The sequence below is a fragment of the Sus scrofa genome, chromosome 4 (genome assembly GCF_054392235.1).
Source record: "Sus scrofa isolate SSC_HxYL_T2T_F1_AM1 chromosome 4, Sscrofa_HxYL_maternal_Yorkshire_Landrace_v2.0, whole genome shotgun sequence".
NCBI classification, from domain to species: domain Eukaryota; kingdom Metazoa; phylum Chordata; class Mammalia; order Artiodactyla; family Suidae; genus Sus; species Sus scrofa.
Window position 1 is genome coordinate 74,932,727 of NC_139386.1, and position 17,937 is coordinate 74,950,663.

At 38.1% G+C, this 17,937-nt stretch overlaps 1 long non-coding RNA gene across 10 annotated transcripts in view; it reads right to left on the reverse strand.

Annotated features, from left to right (window-relative positions):
* LOC146403865 (uncharacterized) overlaps window positions 1-17,937 on the reverse strand; it is a 391,328-nt gene that overhangs the window by 310,827 nt on the left and 62,564 nt on the right. For 4 of the 10 annotated variants that reach the window (XR_014843736.1, XR_014843732.1, XR_014843734.1 and 1 more), the window contains exon 2: window positions 17,567-17,685. This is a non-coding gene — a long non-coding RNA (uncharacterized LOC146403865). Of the gene's footprint in view, window positions 1-11,306; window positions 11,601-12,988; window positions 13,159-13,366; window positions 17,686-17,937 lie in introns of those variants that run through there. The other 6 variants (XR_014843741.1, XR_014843735.1, XR_014843740.1 and 3 more) reach the window with 4 other exon arrangements.

Consider the following 17,937-nt stretch of genomic DNA (forward strand, 5'->3'; position numbering starts at 1 on the left):
GGTTTTCAAAATTATGCACTAGCACATTTTATTTACAATATAGGTTATGTACATAATTCTGCGGGATGGAGGTATAGCTGGTTAATAGTGCGATTTCTAACTCACCTGAACAGGCTTAAAATTGCAAAAAGATGGACTTAGGCTTAAAGTTCTTGATAAGGTACTAAATATATTTTCACAGCCTGCACGCATTCCTAAAGGCAGATCCTGCTGTGGCCTCCTCTGTAAGCAATGCAGTAGGTGTTTGCATATCTGCAGAAAGATGCTGCGGCGGTGTGGTGGAGGGCTTGAATCCTTTCCAGAACAAGGGAGCCTCCGTGATTGGTCCAATTGATCACTGCAGTCGCTTGGTATTACATAAAAGGTTGGTGTTGAAGCATATGGATTGGATAATAATCAGAGTTGTTCTGACATGGTCTATTTAATAATTCAAAAAGGAAAATTTGAAAATGATTCTGCACAAAGCTGCAGCACCCGGTTGACACTTTATTTATATCAAATGCTCTTTGTGTAGTTTGTGAGCTGTGCAGATTGTCTGTTCGATGTAGTTCTTTTTCTGAAGCGTCAATATTCCAAATCACCATCAGCAAACAATCAGACACATCACCTGTCACTGCGGAAAGGGTTGAAATGTTCAGCTTCTCTAGACACTGATGTAGCAGAAACCAACCCGGAGGAAAATCACTGTTTATGAATGTGCCCAAAATGCATAGAACAGGGTTAAAGGCTTTGTGGACATGATTAGTCCACCTGGAAAAACATACTTCTTGGTGACATTCAATGTGGTCAGACTATTTCTATTTAATGTATCCTTTGTATCACGTGAAAAATCCAGGGTGGGGGCTGGGTGGGGGGACGCAGCAGGATGAGAAATGCCAACCCCTCTCAGGTGAGTACAGAGAAAGGCTGTGTCAAGAGCTGAGAAATAACAGTCAGAGGTTTACGGTTCCACAGGCTAAGCCTAAACCCCTAAAAAAGCTCTGAGCACAATGGGAGGGGGGTAGGCAGGTTTTTACTCCTTCAACTGGTAGCTCCCCCCACCATGCGGAAAATGCCCATCGGCAGGTGCTCTTATTGGACACCCTTGTGGTCCCCATGGCACAGCTGCTCTCTCTCCATCTGTGAACCACATTTCCCACACCTGTGACATGGAAACAGCTCTAGAAGATAACGCAGGCTTTCTTCTTTGACTACTCTAACCAAAGAAGTGATTCAGATGGCCCCGAGGAATTTTTTTAAATATGCTTGCGAAATACTAAATGGTAATAATTCAAGTTTTCAAAAGCAAAGCCAATCATTACTGAAGTGCAGGAAATATATCTTTGTCTAACATTATACTTGTCACTTATATTTTCAGTCTCAAAAATTAAGCACAGCATCAGTGCACGTTCCCAATTGATACGAGTGACTCCAGCCAATAGGTTTTGGCCCCATAAACAAGGACAGGTCACGTGCTGCAAGAGCCACATGCCATTTTAAATGCTGAATTTGCCTCCTAAAGGCTTTCCTCATTAAAAAATTATCTGAAAGATTTTCATCTTGGAGAAAAGCTGCAGTCTTTAGTACGTCTCCTAATCTTTTGTATTTCATCCTAGTAAGAATCGATACATGAAGTGCTGACATATATCCAGCCTCAGAATGAACTAATTTAAATAGCCATGGCCCATAATTCTTAGCAGCCACATCAAAATGCACTCATCAGACACCTGGTTGTCAAAGGTAAATGTTTTTCAACGTACAAAATAATTTTGAAAACCTTTTCTCTTCCCTGTACGTGAATCTAAGACTAAGAACGACAGATGACAATCAACATGCACGGGAATTCTAAGCGGAAAATAAAACAAAATCACTGATATAAAAAGATAAGTAAGATCATGCACCCTCAAAAAGGTCCATCTTGCTTGACCTAAATGCTCTTCATTCTAACTCCCAAACTACTTATAACCCATCACTATTGTTACTGGGATACAATCAATACCGAGATGAGGCAATATGATGCGGGATGCCATTTAGCACTGTTCAGAATTATCCTCTTTGGAAATAATGAATAAGTCTATCTGGTTCACCTATAGCATGAGGAGCTTCAAAGCATCCTAGAGCACTCCCAGGGAGGGGAGGGGACATCTGTGCTTCTGAATAAAAACACCCACTTTTTTCTTGCAAGTATTTCCTGCCATCTCCAAGAGTTACATTATGCTCCATCACCTCAAGTACAAAGCTGCACTCACAGACTGATTTTCTATAGAACATTCTGGGTGAACAAGAATGAACAAGAAGGTTAGGGACACATGGCATTACGATAAATTAAGACTTGGGGCTTGAAATCATAGGTTCCACCTTTCACTTCTGATCAAAACTTTTAACTCCTGCAAAAAAAGAATGTAATCAGGTGGCTATATGAAAGTTCACAAACGAGGAAAAGACCATGACCTAGTATGTATGAAGGTGACTGGGAACAAATATCAGAATGCTAACAGGAGAAGCGCATAATATTCTTCATGGTCTACTCACATCTGGCCCTGATCACTGACAGCACCCCTAGTTTGGTCTGGTCATCTCTCAAATGAAAAAGACAAAGAAGAAAAAACATTCCTGCATTAGTTTATTTCATATTTGCAATCTAATTTTATCCTGAAAAGTATTTTATAAGTCTCATTAACCCATTTTATTGATGATGACCCTGAAGCCTAGAAATTTTATACAACTTACCTAGGGTCAGTCCTCTGATAGAGAGGTAAAGCTGGGTTTTAAACCTTGAGCCTTAGAATTCAAGTTCAATGACTCGTCCCCTAACCAAACTACAGATAATACATGACAATAAAATGAGCAATGCTCACGTTCTAAACTTGGCTAATCAGCATCCTCTATTTATACATAGGACAGAGCACTCAATTATCTGTTACCTAATGATTGATTTAAATAATGATTAATAAGTACAATCATGTTGTCAATTATGATTCATAGAGCTGAGCCCATGCCATGAAATAATAACCACAGGAATATTACAGAAGAGACAAAGAATTCGTCAAAGCCTTTTAAATCACGCTCCCCCAAGACAAAAGTCACAGAAACTCCTTGATGTCATAATATTATTTCTCTATAGGTGCTTACCTCAGGGACAGGGCTATTCCTTTCTTTTTTCACCTTTCCTCAGAATGCTGCTACTTTTAGCCTGGCTTCTAAAGATAAGAAATGAGAGATCACCTGCCCCATCCCATCTCTTGCTGCTTCCAGGCCAATGAGAAGCATAGGTGGTAGCCCATCTGAAACCCCTTTCTCAATTCTCTAGGGGAGACAAGTAAGATGTCTCTGGAAGTCACCTCAATGTATTCAGTACAGACATTCCTGAAAAATCCACTGAATGCTTTCACAACTTCAAATACTGGATTTCAACATTAGTGGAAAGAGCACAGAGTTTATGGGGCCAAGGCCTGCATGCAAGTTCTACCTTTGCTATGTACTCCCTTTCCAAAGTCACTGCCTGAATGTCAATGGTCCCAAACTTTATCTATAAGATTGCTTTAAAAGTTAAAACAATTTGCATTGATGCACAATACAAACTATAATGTACTGGGCAACTGAAATTATTGTCAGTATTTCCTAATTTTAATTCCTGCAAGAGAGAATACAATCAAGTGGCAATGTGAAAGTTCACATCTTTATAAACTCAGGTTCTATTTTTAAAATGATTTTCTCATAGAGAGAGCCAACTCTTCTCTTGCAATGAAATCAAGTGTCTTCAAGATCTGAAAACAAACCAAGAGGTTTTGTCTAACGCCCCTTCCAACCCCAATCTGAACTAGAATCCTTGTTGTACTCTTTCCCAGTGTTATGGACTATTGGTTTGAGCTTCCAAGTTCCTAGTCTTTAAGGATCCAGAGCATTCCCCATACTTTTTGCTAGACTCCAAGCATTTAGTAAACCACAGCCCTTCTGTCCCCCGTGCCACCTTGATTTAATCTCTCACTGATCACTGATCGAGGCAAAGAGGGCAGCTCTTTTATAATTTTTCCACAGATGATCTACTCTATCAAGCTTTCCATGAGTTTAAAGGACTATAGAGCACCTCACAGCTTTTGGCTTTCTTCTCCTTTTTTAGTGCTACCTTGACTATCTCTTCTCCTCCTCCCTATACAGGGAAACTGGTCAATCCCTCCAGTAAATGGTTCCCTTCAGTACCTTTAATACCCTCCCCCCAAAAGAAGCTTTTTTCAGGATTTTTCCAAATAATTATGACCCCCTTCAAAGAATAATTTCTACCCTCAGCTGTTAATGTAAACCTTTCTGTCCTTGCTGTATTCATCATTATTTGCATAATTATTTGTTCACTGGCTCCCAGCTTAGACTGTCGGTTTCAGGAGGGACCAGATCTATTTTTCTCATCACTGAATTCCTAGCACCTATACATAAGTGCTCAGGAGATACTTGTTGATTGAAATTAATAGAGGAGAATGAACAGAATCTAAAGGGAAGAGAGGAAAGCAGGATGCAATGCAGGTAATTGGAGATGAACGTTGATTTCCAAGAAAGTTCTCTTTAGGTGTCTATGCTTCAGAACTGGTTTCCTCCCCCTTTTCTATTCTACTTGAAGAGGGGGAAGGAGAGGTAGAGAAAGAGAAGGAAGAAGGGGAGGAGAAACAAAATGACTTAATGGTCGATATTTGGATTGCATTGGATTTTTTAAATGAGATAACTACTATTTTCATTCCAGAATTATTAAAGGCCATTTCTACTGAGTATATTTAGCTATACAGTCAATGAACAGACTTCATGATGGGTATATACTAGTAAGAAAACACTGAAAAAAACTAAAACAATTATTTCAAGTGCTAAAATTTCTAAAAATATATTCAGATACTCTAATCATTTTGTCTTAAGATTTCTTTACCAAATAGGAATGCTATTTATTGGCCTGAAAGTAGAAATCAATACAATTCCTTTTGATCCCTGTTCTGTTTTTTAAAATTTCCCAATTTCTGGTTGGAATTAAATCGAAATCTGGAGCGGGAGGTGCAGGCCCTTTCTCTAGATGATAAAGGAACCTACCAAATGGCACAATAGATGTTAATATTCTGGGGAAAGGCATCTGCCATTTGGTCTCCTTTCATTCTGATGAAATGGTTTGGGGTCAGCGCACAGTTCCAGCTCTTAAATGCAAATGCAGTCTGATCGGAGCACATGGCAGGACATCAGCGCCTTTGATGAGAGGACAGAATCAATAGAGAGGTCAAAAGTGCACCATTGGGAGCAGAGCCGCAATCAGACGCAGGGATTCCCCAAGATTGCAATCGCTCCGTCGCGGGGGAAGGGGCGGCCTCAAGAGCCTCCTTCACGTAGGGGGGCTACCTACCTACCCTGCAAAGGACTGGCTGATGATGGGTTCTCTACCCACACTCATCTCTGCTCCGGCTAGATTGGATTATGTTGCAAAGTTTGCCAGCAAAATGCTGACACGTAAGACCAAACTTCCGGAAAATCAATACCAAATAATTGCCCAAGCCATGCTGGAAGATAAACTCATCCTGTACATTATGTACCTTCAGTTCTAGAGTATGGTAAGCCACGGAGCCCAGGGAGCTAAGCTGTTCTTATTGTGCATAATATACCTTTATATATCAGCAGGCAGCACAAATCATTTCCTTCCCTGCTGCTCAATACCTAGTGATTCCATCTCGTCTATATTCATTTTTTTTGTACCAGGCTGATGCCCTTAAATGTGATGCTGCTGTCATTCTTGGCTATCCCTTACCTGGCAGCCAAAGGGAATGCTTAGGAATGAATCTCTTGTCCCCACAGTAAATGTCACCCAGTAGTGGTGTAGTTTGATAAGTTTAAGAAATAGCCCACAATATCAACCATACTATATTTTCCATAAAATTCTGTCCTACATAAGGCACTTCTCAATTTATTTCTATACTGAATGGACAAGTGGTGAGGTGAAACAGATACCAAAGGTCCTTTGTTACTGGAATGTTTCAGTAAAATGATTTCTGCATCAAACAATATTAAAAGTCAAGACATCAAACCAGTTATAGTAAAGCATATAGGTTTGTTTACATTTCAGTGGCAAGAGCTGTTCTGTTCTATAAATTAGAGCAAGAACCATATAATTCTTCCCATTTCTAAACTTCATTTCCCCCTCCTCCAATTAAAAAAAAAAAAAGATTTATCGTTTGGGCCATAGCCGTGCGTCTTCTATATTATTTGTTTCAAAATGTGATTTCAAGCTTAGACAACAAAGCAATGACCTAGGAAAAAGCAGTTCAGCTGCCAAATGTATGAACTCATAACTCCTACTCCATACACTGTCTTTTCTATTATTGTGTTAAGAAAAACAGATAGCTGAAAATATTTCAATAAAAATAACAGACATGCCTATTCAAAACTCTTCGGATGCTAAATTCCTGCCAACCTTGTTCATCTCAAAGATATCGTATTCCCATTTATAGAAAAATCTACCACATAATATAATTTGGAGATGCAGGCATAGAACAGGGGAGAAAGCCAGGAATAAAAAGATACTATGTCAAGGTACTTTAGCATGAAATTGGCTTGAACAGGAAGAAAAAAAGAAAAAGGGTTTATAATAACAGATGTTGGAATGCATATTTACCTCCTTAGAAATATATTAATTTTACATGATTGTTCCTTTGCACTTTATGACAGAAAGCAAGGCCCTGTTAACATTAGTCCAGCACCATCTTTAATCACATTAATTCAGTAACATGTTGTAATTGGAAGATGAAAGACTAGTGCTTTATTTACATAAATATAAACGATAAATGAGCAATTCCCAGATTGAACCAAATCAATACACACTGCATTGTCATGTTGACCTCACTAGCCTTGAGGTCAATAAATGTGCGAATCCTCAGAATAATATCCCATCAAAACCAGAGGCAAATCTCAGCGTCTCCAGGGATGTTTCCATCACTCTTTTATCTACTGGTCTGAGGCCAGCTGATGAATATGTGACAATGGTAGACAGATGAGATGCAATATTTAGAACTGGTGACCTACTGGCTGATATCTAGTGTGTATGGCTGGCTGCAGCTGGGAGGGTTGGTTACCCTGCTCTTACCAAATGACGAAACCGCAGATGGGGGCGTTCACACGGATGTGTCAGTTTACCATCCGGACTTGAAGACCAAGAATGCCTGTTATTGACAACTGGAAACCTGTCACAAATATGCCATATCTTAAGCAACTCACTGGACTTTTCTGTTTGCCATCAAATTGTGCCTTTCTGCTAGGATATTGCAAATTTGCAGAGAATATGTGTTGCTGATGCTTATTAACAACTCACAATGCAATCAATTAGTGAACATTACCTAAAACTGTCTTAAGAAACTGGATTAGCTCAAGGTTGTAGGGAGAATAAAACTGTAATTTAAGCAGCTTATTGAAAAAGAAAGATATATAGCATATAGCAACTCACAAATTATTATTAAAAATGATACAAATGAACCTATTTACAAAACAGAAATAGACCCACAGACATAGAAAACAAACTTAACGGTTGCCAAAAGGAAAGGGGTGGGGAGGGATAAATTATGAGTTTGGGATTAACATAGACACACTACCATGCATAAAACAGTTAACCAACAAGGACCTACTGCATAGCACAGGGAACTATACTCAATATTTTATAATAACTTATAAGGGAAAAGAATCTGAAAAAAATGTGTGTATGTATAACTGAATCACTTTGCTGTACACTGAAAATAACACAACGTTGCAAGTCAATTGATACCCTAATAAAAAATTTTTAAATAAAATCGGTAAATAATTTTAACTTTAAAAGCCAAAAAAATTATCAAGACTATGTTATCCATAATATCCAAATATCAGAAAAGAAAATCAACAAGTACTTATTGACTATCTATAAATTCAGACTATTCATTAGAACAAAGTTTCAGGATCATTTACTCTTTGAAGGCAATTTATCATCTGTTGGCAGATTAACAAAAATGCAAAGACTGAGTGATAAAAGAGAGTGATAAAAGAGATTCGTGAGAAAATACACCAAAACATATATAAAATGCATAAGAAAAGACTGGCTATCTTATCCCTGAGGCAGCTTGAAAAGGAGCTCACTTTTGAAAGACAAAAATTATCCAAGATGAGAAGAAATAGCTTCTATTTCTGACTACATGGTCCATAAGGATTATGGATTAATTTTTTTAAGATGGGATATGGAAACGTGTTCAGGAGTAGTATTTAGACACAAAAAACCTTTAATATATCTTTTTGAGAACACTTGATACTTAAAGTATTAAGGTATTATTGTTGATTTTGGTGCAACAGTGGAATTACAGTTGTTTTTATCTTTTTAGACACACACCAAAATTATAGGAAAAAATAATATGTCTGCAATTTGCTTTGAAACAGTCCAGTCAAAGGGAAGTGAGAGGTTCTTTTATGAAAAAAGATTAACCATAAACTGATCATTGTTTTTTGTTGTTGTTTTTTTGTTTGTTTGTTTGTTTGTTTTTGCCATTTCTTGGGCCGCTCCCACGGCATATGGAGGTTCCTAGGCTAGGGGTCCAATCGGAGCTGTAGCCGCCAGCCTACACCACAGCCACAGCAACGTGGGATCCGAGCCGTGTCTGCAACCTACACCACAGCTCATGGCAATGCTGGATTCCCAACCCACTGAGCAAGGCCAGGGATTGAACCCACAACCTCATGGTTCCTAGTCGGATTCGTTAACCACTGCACGACGGGAACTCCAAGAGTTAATATTCTTAAATTAATTAATTAATTAAAGTAAGTAATTAATCTTAAATAAATGAGCATCATATCCTTCTCAAGTAAGCGCACTAGACTCAAAGGTAAGAATATTGCTTTTTACTTTAAAAGCATGCATAGAATATATAATTGTATAAGAATACATTTTTTCAACCTAACAGTTTTATGCATGTTAAAGATATATAGGATCCTTAACCCACTGAGCAATGTCAGGGATCAAACCCGCAACCTCAACTTCATGGTTCCCAGTCAGATTCGTTAACCACTGAGCCATGATGGGAACTCCCAAATTGATCATTGTTAAAGGTGGCTGGTGGACTCATGAAGGAGCTTCATTATACACTTCTCTCTACTTTTGTATATGCTTGAAATTTCATATAATATTTACCTGTATATATATTTCCACATTTTACATATGTATGAGTTATAAATATACATAGAAACAAACGTTAAGTTTATATGTATATACACCTTCATATTAGTAAGACCACAAAGTAGGTTTATCTCTACCCAATACTCAACATGGTTTTCCAGCTTTTTTGATGCAAGTCTTAATGTCTGTCCCTCTTGCTGAAATGTTCAGGAGTAATCCATTCTACAGTCACCACATGTCAGGCCCTGTGTGAGGTTTTGAAGATACAATGATCACAGACAAGGTTTCTGCCTTCGTGGAGCTTATATTCTAGAGCAGACAGGCATTTATCAAGCATACAAATGAAAAAGCCAGGGAACTATATCAAGTGATAAGGAAAATAGTCAATGAAATAAGATAGAAACCAGAGAAACCCACTTGAAAGATGGTGGTCAGAGACGTCCTCTTTTTGGAGGTGACATTGGGACCAAGTCCCGAAAGATGAGAATGGACTAATCATGCAGATGTTGGAAATTTTTTAAGGCAGAAGTATTAGCTCAAGGGATCTTAAAATAAGAATAAGCATGATTTTTTTTTTTTTTTTTTGTCTTTTCATCTTTTTAGTGCCACACCTGCGGCATATGGAGGTTCCCAGGCTTAGGAGTCGAATTGGAGCTATAGCTGTTGGCCTACGCCAGGGCCACAGCAACTAAGGATCCAAGCCACCTCTGCGATCTACACCATAGCTCATGGCAACACCGAATCCTTAACTGAGCGAGTCCAGGGATCGAACCCGCATCCTCATGGATGCTAGTTGGGTTCATTAACCGCCGAGCCACAACAGGAACTCCAACGATTATGTGTTTAAAGAACCAAAGATCAGCTTGGTTAGAACACAGGACTGACCACATTTGGTGATGGATTACATGTGAAGCATGAGAGAAATAGAGACTCTATCTTCACTTCATCCATCTAGCTGGTTAGCTATCCATTCATCTGTCTATCCACCTGTATATCTATAAATCTTTATGTAATATATATCCTTTATGCTCATATATATTATATATATAAAACATCTATGAACATATGTATATGCTCATAGATGTTTTTTATATATAATATATAAGGGGAATATATATATTACCCCAATACAAATAGGTCTATTTTTATATCCTAAATACAGAATATATATAATTTTAAATTTAAAACACATTTTTGTTACTACAAAGGTACTACCAGTTCACCAAGGAAAATTTAGAAAATAAGCAAAAATAAGAAAATGAAAAACCCATAATTGCCCCACTCAGAAAAGAGTCATGACTACTCTTTTAATCCCTTCCTTCCATATTTTTGGATAAAATAATGTAAACAAATATACAAATTTTAATCTGATTAACGTCACTTAACAACATAGTGTGAATAGCTTCCATCTCAACTATTTACTACACATTATATTGTGCAGATAATTTATTTAATCTATTCTCCAGAATTTGGCATGTAGATTACTTCTATTTTTTCACTATTGTCAGTAACACTGAGATGAACACTCTTCCAGAAAACTGTATAAATCTTTAACGATTTACTTATGGTACAATTCTAAAAATTAAATGGCTTAGCCAAAAATCATGCACACCTTTCAAAGCAAATAACACCTCAAAAGAAAAATAATTATCTTCGTATTACTCAAAACTCCTTCCTGTTCTATTTTAATTCTAGATCTTCAAACTTCTACTGTCTATGGACTGAAATCTTTACACAGGACTTATTCCCCCAGGATGGCACTTGGGTACAAACTCACACAGACAGATTTTGATATTTCTTTTAATAAGATGTATTGAATTCGTTCTTCACATAAAGAAAAAAAAAGGGTGAAGGGCAAAGGTGTTTGTTTTTCTGTCTTTCACCTGGGGACCATCTTTAACCTAACCGATAAATCTTAAATTAACTTGGATTCCAACAATTAGTAGAAAGAAACAGTTTCCTTATTTTTGTTCTCCCCTATTCAATGGACTTTGCCAATGTCCCAATTAAAATACAGTGCTCAAAAATGAACCTGACTTTGCTGCCCCTGATCTGAACAATATATTTCAATGAGTGCTGCAGACAGCTAGAATCTTTGTCTACATCCTGCCCTCAAAAAATTAAGAATAGGTTTGTGTTTCTTTTCTTTCTTTCTTTTTTTCTTTCTTTCTTTCTTTCTTTCTTTCTTTCTTTCTTTCTTTCTTTCTTTCTTTCTCTTTCTTTCTTTCTTTTCTTTCCTTTTCTTTCTTTCTTTCTTTCTTTCTTTCTTTCTTTCTTTCTTTCTTTCTTTCTTTCTTTCTTTTCTTTCTTTCTTTCCTTCTTTCCTTCCTTCCTTCCTTCCTTCCTTCCTTCCTTCCTTCCTTTCTCTTTCTTTCTTTCTTTACTTACTGGTTGGTCTTCAATTTTCTCCTAATAATTCATCTTCTCAAGATTTCTCTTCTTGGGAGTTCCTGTCGTGGCTCAGTGGTTAACGAATCTGACTAGGAACCATAAGGTTGCGGGTTCGATCCCTGGCCTCGCTCAGTGGGTTAAGGATCCAGCGTTGCCGTGAGCTGTGGTGTAGGTCGCAGACGTGGCTGGGTCCCGCTTTGCTGTGGCTGTGGCGTAGGCTGGCGGCTACAGCTCCAATTAGACCCCTAGTCTGGGAACCTCCATATGTCGCAGGTGCAGCCCTAGAAAAGACAAAAAAAGAAAAGGAAAAAAAAAAAAGATTTCTCTTCTTGGGTCTACAGTATACACACTCAAAGCTCTCTTCCTCTTAAGTATTTTGAAGCGTTTTGGAATTCTTTCTGCAGTTAATCCTCTGTTCTCTCCTTTTTTCTTCTCTTTTGTTTCTTTTCCTTTTCTGCAACTACTCATTGCTTTACTTGTGTTAAATACCTATATCTAGGGCCATGCTCTTCTGGAAGGGCAAAGTACACATGAAATTTGGCAGAAGAACAGTGAGCCCTCCATCCTCAAGGTTTGCTCAGGACCCCTGCCTAGGTCTTGCCCAGAGAAATTTGCCCCTGTACACCATGGGTGAAGTAGCTCTGGTATCCACTTAAAAGTAGGGTACACGTTGACTTTTAAAACAAAATGTATCACTTTGTTAGGACCAAACCACCTTAAAGTTTATCTCTGGAAACAAAGTTGAGTGAGCTCCTCAGGCATGGATAAAGGATTTATAGGGACTTCCATGTCCAGCATTCTCAAGGGACCGTGAATTCCTCAAGTCAAGTGTTGTATTTTATTAATTCTTCTTTCTCCAGCACTCCACAAGGTGCCTGAAGAAAAGGATTACTAGACATATTTGTTGGATGGGTAATTAATACGTAAATGGGTGAGTAGAATCACGGTGCAAATCATTTATAGTATTTGTAAGGGTATGAAGATGGGTTTTCAAGTTAGCTATTTCAGATTCAATTAATATATGTAAAAACCTCTGACTCTACTCTCACAGTGAGCACATGATTCATCCACATAGACACAATTACCTTCATTTTAAATGGTTTGCTTTTTAAAGTTTTTTAAATTTAAGTATAGCTCCTTATAATATTATATAATTTACAAGGTGTACAATATAGTGATTCAAATTTTTAAAGGTTATACTCCATTTGCAGTTATTGTAAAATATTGGCTAAATTCCCTGTGATGGACAATATATCCTTGTAGCTTATTTTAAAGAGTTTAATTGAGCAAACCTATGCTTACTTTTTGTGACTATCTCAATTTCTCTATAAAAACATTAATCTGTTATACAAAATTAACATGTTCACAATGGCTCCCTTATTACTTTAATAATTTACTTCGGACTCCAAAAGCATTTCCTCCAATATTATTTGCTATAAACCATTTGACCTGTTAAGCATGAAAGAGTTCTGATTTTTTATTTTTTGTCTTTCTTTTTTAGGGTTGCACCTGAGGCATATGGAGGTTCCCAGGCTAGGGGTCTAATCAGAGCTGTTGCTGCCGGCCTACACCACAGCCACAGCAACACCAGATCCTTAACCCAATGATCAAGGCCAGGGATCGAAACCACAACCTCATGGTTCCTACTCAGATTCGTTTCCACTGTGCCACGACAGGAACTCCCTATTTTTTATTTTTACATTGAAGTTCTTTGAACAAATTAAGGAGAAGCATTCTCTATTATTTTTTTTCCTCAAAATTTCAGGTCATTTTCAAAATGAGAATGAAAACAATCCAGTTTGCTTTTGAAATTATCCATATACACTTTTAAGAACATTTAATAATTCTGTATTTTCTTAGGTAAAATCTTCCATTTTGTTCAAAGGGACACCTTCTGCAATGCAAAAAGGTTTGGTTTTCTTTTGGTAGACCCCTCTGTCCACTCTCTGATTTTCCTTTCATAGGTAGGGACTTAGTCTCATAAATTTTTAGCAATCAATTAATTTCCTCCACCCTCCTCCGTTTATGTGAAGTGCCCCAAATTAGTCTTTGCTTAGAGTGGAGTGTGATGAGCCTTCCCTCTGAGATCTTTGTTCTCAACCCAAATCTGTTTCCCAACTGTGAAAGCTTACTTTGGTTTGTTATTTCAAAGTCAATTCATTTCTCTAAAAAAACTTTTTTTTTTCTTTTTAGGGCTGCACCCATGGCATAGGGGGGTTCCCAGGCTAGGGGTCGAATCAGAGCTATAGCCGTCAGCCTATGCCACAGCCACAGCAATGCTGGATCCAAGCTGCATCTGCAGCCTACACCATAGTTCATGGAACGCCAGATCCTTAGCCCACTACTGATCAAGGCCAGGGATCGAAACTGTCCTCATGGATACTAGTCAGATTTGTTTCCACTGAGCCACAATGGGAACTCCCTAAAAAAGCTTTTTTAAAAACTATGAGATTATGTTTTATCTCTGTTTTAGTCACGTTTCCAAAGTTCCACAGCCCAAAGATAAAGGATGCAAAACAGCAACTCTTTAGAATAATAGGTGCAATTTTATTGATTATGTGGATAACACAGCTAAGATTTGGAGCTTGGGCTTCTCTCTTTTCCATGTTTAGCACAAGATGATGGGTTTACAGTTCAGTCATACCACCCTCACCAGGAATGTTCACAAGTCTAGATACTGCTCTTCGGTCTTAGTGAACTCTTATTCAACCTCTGTGCCCAGCTCACCATGAAGGTTCTCTGATTCCTGAAGGAAATGTCCACCATTGACTTCTCTTGATGCTGAAGCCACCTTGACATCACTGCTCTCTTACAGATGAGCACCCAAGTCCTGTTAGGATTTCATGCTCTGCTCTGGCATCATCCCTCTTGCCTGCAATTCAGCTCTCTTCCCATTCTATCAACCTGTGCCCTGAAAGATGACTTAGATTCTACTACCCTGAAGAATTTTACATCATACGATCATGAACAGGAGGAACTAATATTTTTTTTTCAATTGAAAATGCTGAAAACCCTCAAAACAAAGCATATAATTTTTTGGTAATACCAAATGGTCATCCTTCTGATTCATCTGTTTTGCAAGTTTGGTTGACACCTATCAAACTTTCTCATGGCCTAGCCTTCATTACCACTTGTCCTACCCAGGGCTTGCCACTACATTCCAGCCCTCTGTGACAGCCAGCTTATTTGTGATGAGCTGATCTGGCCTCTGTCTATACTATTTCTTATGGGTAAGTATCCAAGAAAAAACAGAATTTGTTGGTAGCCTTTGCCTCTAAGTCTCCTCTGAACAACTGTGATTTTTAAATTTTTTTTAAATTTTGCTAATATAACATCCAATGTTATTTCAGTTTCAGGTGTACTACATAGTGATCTGATATTTGTATATGTTGCAAAAGGATCACCATGATACGTCTATAAATATGATTATTTTCATGGCTTTCCAGGCCTTTATCTAAGCTGAACTAATTCTGCCTAACAGGTTGTATTCCACTGAATAGCTTTTTAAAAGGGCCAAGAATCTGAATCGAATGTAGTTGCCCATCAGCCTTGAAATGGATTATGTGCATGGAAAGAGACAGACAGATTTCCTACCTTGTCACCTCCATGCCCCAAATTTATTTTACATGCAGAGCTTTTCTGGGTTTAGAATGATCCCTGTGCATAAAGGATGGTGAGATCTATAACACTACAACATAAATGCCAGGCGGTCGGGGTTTGTGTGGAGCACGGAAGAATGAAAGACAGACTCCCAGGAACACAGGGCCTGGGGCCAAAACAGAGGACCAGGGAGAAAAGGAGCTGTCTGCTTCAAAGACAGGAATGGTATCCAGGAGCCTCCAATCCAGGGTGAGAGAGCAACTGAGGGAGGATCAGAGTATGACATTGGATTAGGTTAAAGATGTGAAAGACCTTGGCAATGAGGATGACCAAGAGCTCTGATCTCTCTGGTGTGTTGCCCTCGCAGGGCACCAGCATGGGTGCAGGCCAGTGTGAATGGCTAAGCCCTGGTCCCCTCATTTTCCTTACTCCTCCAGGTTCATCCCACTGATGCTGTGGGTTGGGTCAGGTTGGACCTTTGCTCAGATGGCTGGGTATAACTACAAAGACACAACATGCTTAGGTGAAATGACCACATTTCCAGATGTGATTCTAAAGCAACCTTTCACTAAAAGTCTGTTTTGTTGCAACCTCGAGTTCTGAAGAAATTGTGAAAAGTTCTTTTTCTCACAGAAAGAACAATTTGGCAAATATGTTTCTGTTCCCATTAAAAAAAAATGATGTATTATAGGAAAAAAAAATGCTGTAGAGTGAAAGATTTCCATCTTCTTTTTTATACTGTTAAAGGAAAGACAATTGTAACTTACTCCCCCTCCCCCCCATTACCAACCTTGGCCATGATATGGCTGGAGTTAAATGTACAGAGATGCAGTGATAACCGATTCAAACACTGTCTTTAGTCTGAACCTTTGGTGTCAGTAACTACCACCCACAATAACCTGAGAAATAACCTGTTATTGCACTTATTCCAAATCTCCAGGTGGGGGGCGGCAGGAGGGAGGCAAGGCTGGGACGGAAATTGACAGGATGGGCATTCATGATAACCTTCAAGAATACACTGTCCCATACTTCCTATACAAAGCGCTCACACCCAAAATTAAACTGAAAACCCACTGAAGGAAAGGCAAGCCTTCACAGTGTGTGCACGGCCCAGGAAATCAAATTCATACTTCTTGAATCAAAATTTATTTGTGCTTTTTTAAAGATCTATCAAAATCAAACGAGAGAGAGGTCCAAGCTGTAATTTAATTCAAGAGGAAATCAACTTTTTTAAACCAACAAAAAGAGCATTTCAGAAAGAAGCTTGTTACTAATTATATTTTGCTGACATATGCCAATTATATTCAGCAATATTGTTCTCCCAGCCTGTTGGGTCACGTAACAGCCTGAGAGAACAATGATGCTGAATTAACAATTGCAGTGAAAGCTTTCAAGAATCTCTTACTCAATTAGATGCTGACAAATTTACCTGTAAGTCATAAAAATTTTATGCAATTTAAATAGTTTCATAAAGTGCATTACTTCACACAGTTAACACAATAGCTCTGAGATACAGAGTCCATTTTTATATATTTATAACATTTCTTTCTTGTATTTAAGTGACTTACTAAGTCAAATACTTACGTATTTTTTTAGCCATTTTATCACATAATGTATGTATTAAGTTGTCTTTGCAAGTCATTTGAAGCTAATAGAGAAAATGTAATTCAACAATTCAACGGCCTTCCAGTGATGTCCAGTTGCTTTATAATTATGGACAAATTATTTAACCTTCAGAGGGCCAGTGGTGATAGATGCTAAGGCAAAGATTAAACACAAGTACCAAAACTAAGCCAATAGATAAGTGTATTTAAGCATTCATGACTCGTAAAAATATTAATAGTCCTACTGGAGAACCAGAAAAAAAAAAGCACTACCACATGCATTATAATGGCATTAAGAATGCAGTTTGCTTCCTATGCATATAAATTTATAACACCAATTTCCTTCATTAAATTATTATTTTAGAAAAACAGGAGAATGTTTCCACAGCCATTGCACAGACAGCAAAGCAGAAGTACAGAGCTAGGATGGCACAATAAAGGTATCACACAGACAGAAGTGGCTCCAAGAACTTCTCTGGACTCTATAATGGTCTCTCCTGTTCAGTGGAGAGCTCAAAGATTATTCAAACCTTGAAAACAACCATCCCCTTGAGGGACAACCATCTTAAAAAAAATGAAAGATCAGGATCTCATATACCTGATGCTTAGGTACTGATTAATTGACTGATTTAATAATCTCTCTGTAAAGATATATATGACAAACTCCTAAAGAACAAGAATTATATTTGGTTTGTTTAGATTATAGACAGCAAAATTACAGGTCTCCCTGGCTATATGCAAGCAGAGGCTTCCTATGAACTGAAATGGTGTAAAGCAAAGAAGCAATGACCTCAGGCCACATCTTGTTAACGGATGCACAAAACAGAGTGAAAGTGCAAATGCTCACGGACAGGGCTCCAAGCTATGGTGGCTGGATGCTGAGATGCTGACCGTGGTTCCTGGGGAAAGAGCTTGGCGGGGCCACTCTGCTGTTGCTCAGGGTGCGAGCTGCCTCTATAACAGCGCCTGCAAAATAAACAATGCTAAGCTGAATTTTTTGCTTTTTGCTTTCTTTCATAAAAGCAAAAGTCATCTTCCAATTTCTTTGATTTATTTCAGTTAGCAAAAACAGGTACGAAGGAAGGTCTTTCGTAAAAGCAAACTTTGGGAAAGCAGGGGATACCTACATATCATCTCTAATTGAAGCAAGCTTTACTAATTCCAAGCAAAAATAATTACAGCAAATTTCTGGTTCTTAGCTTATAGGCTGATTTTATT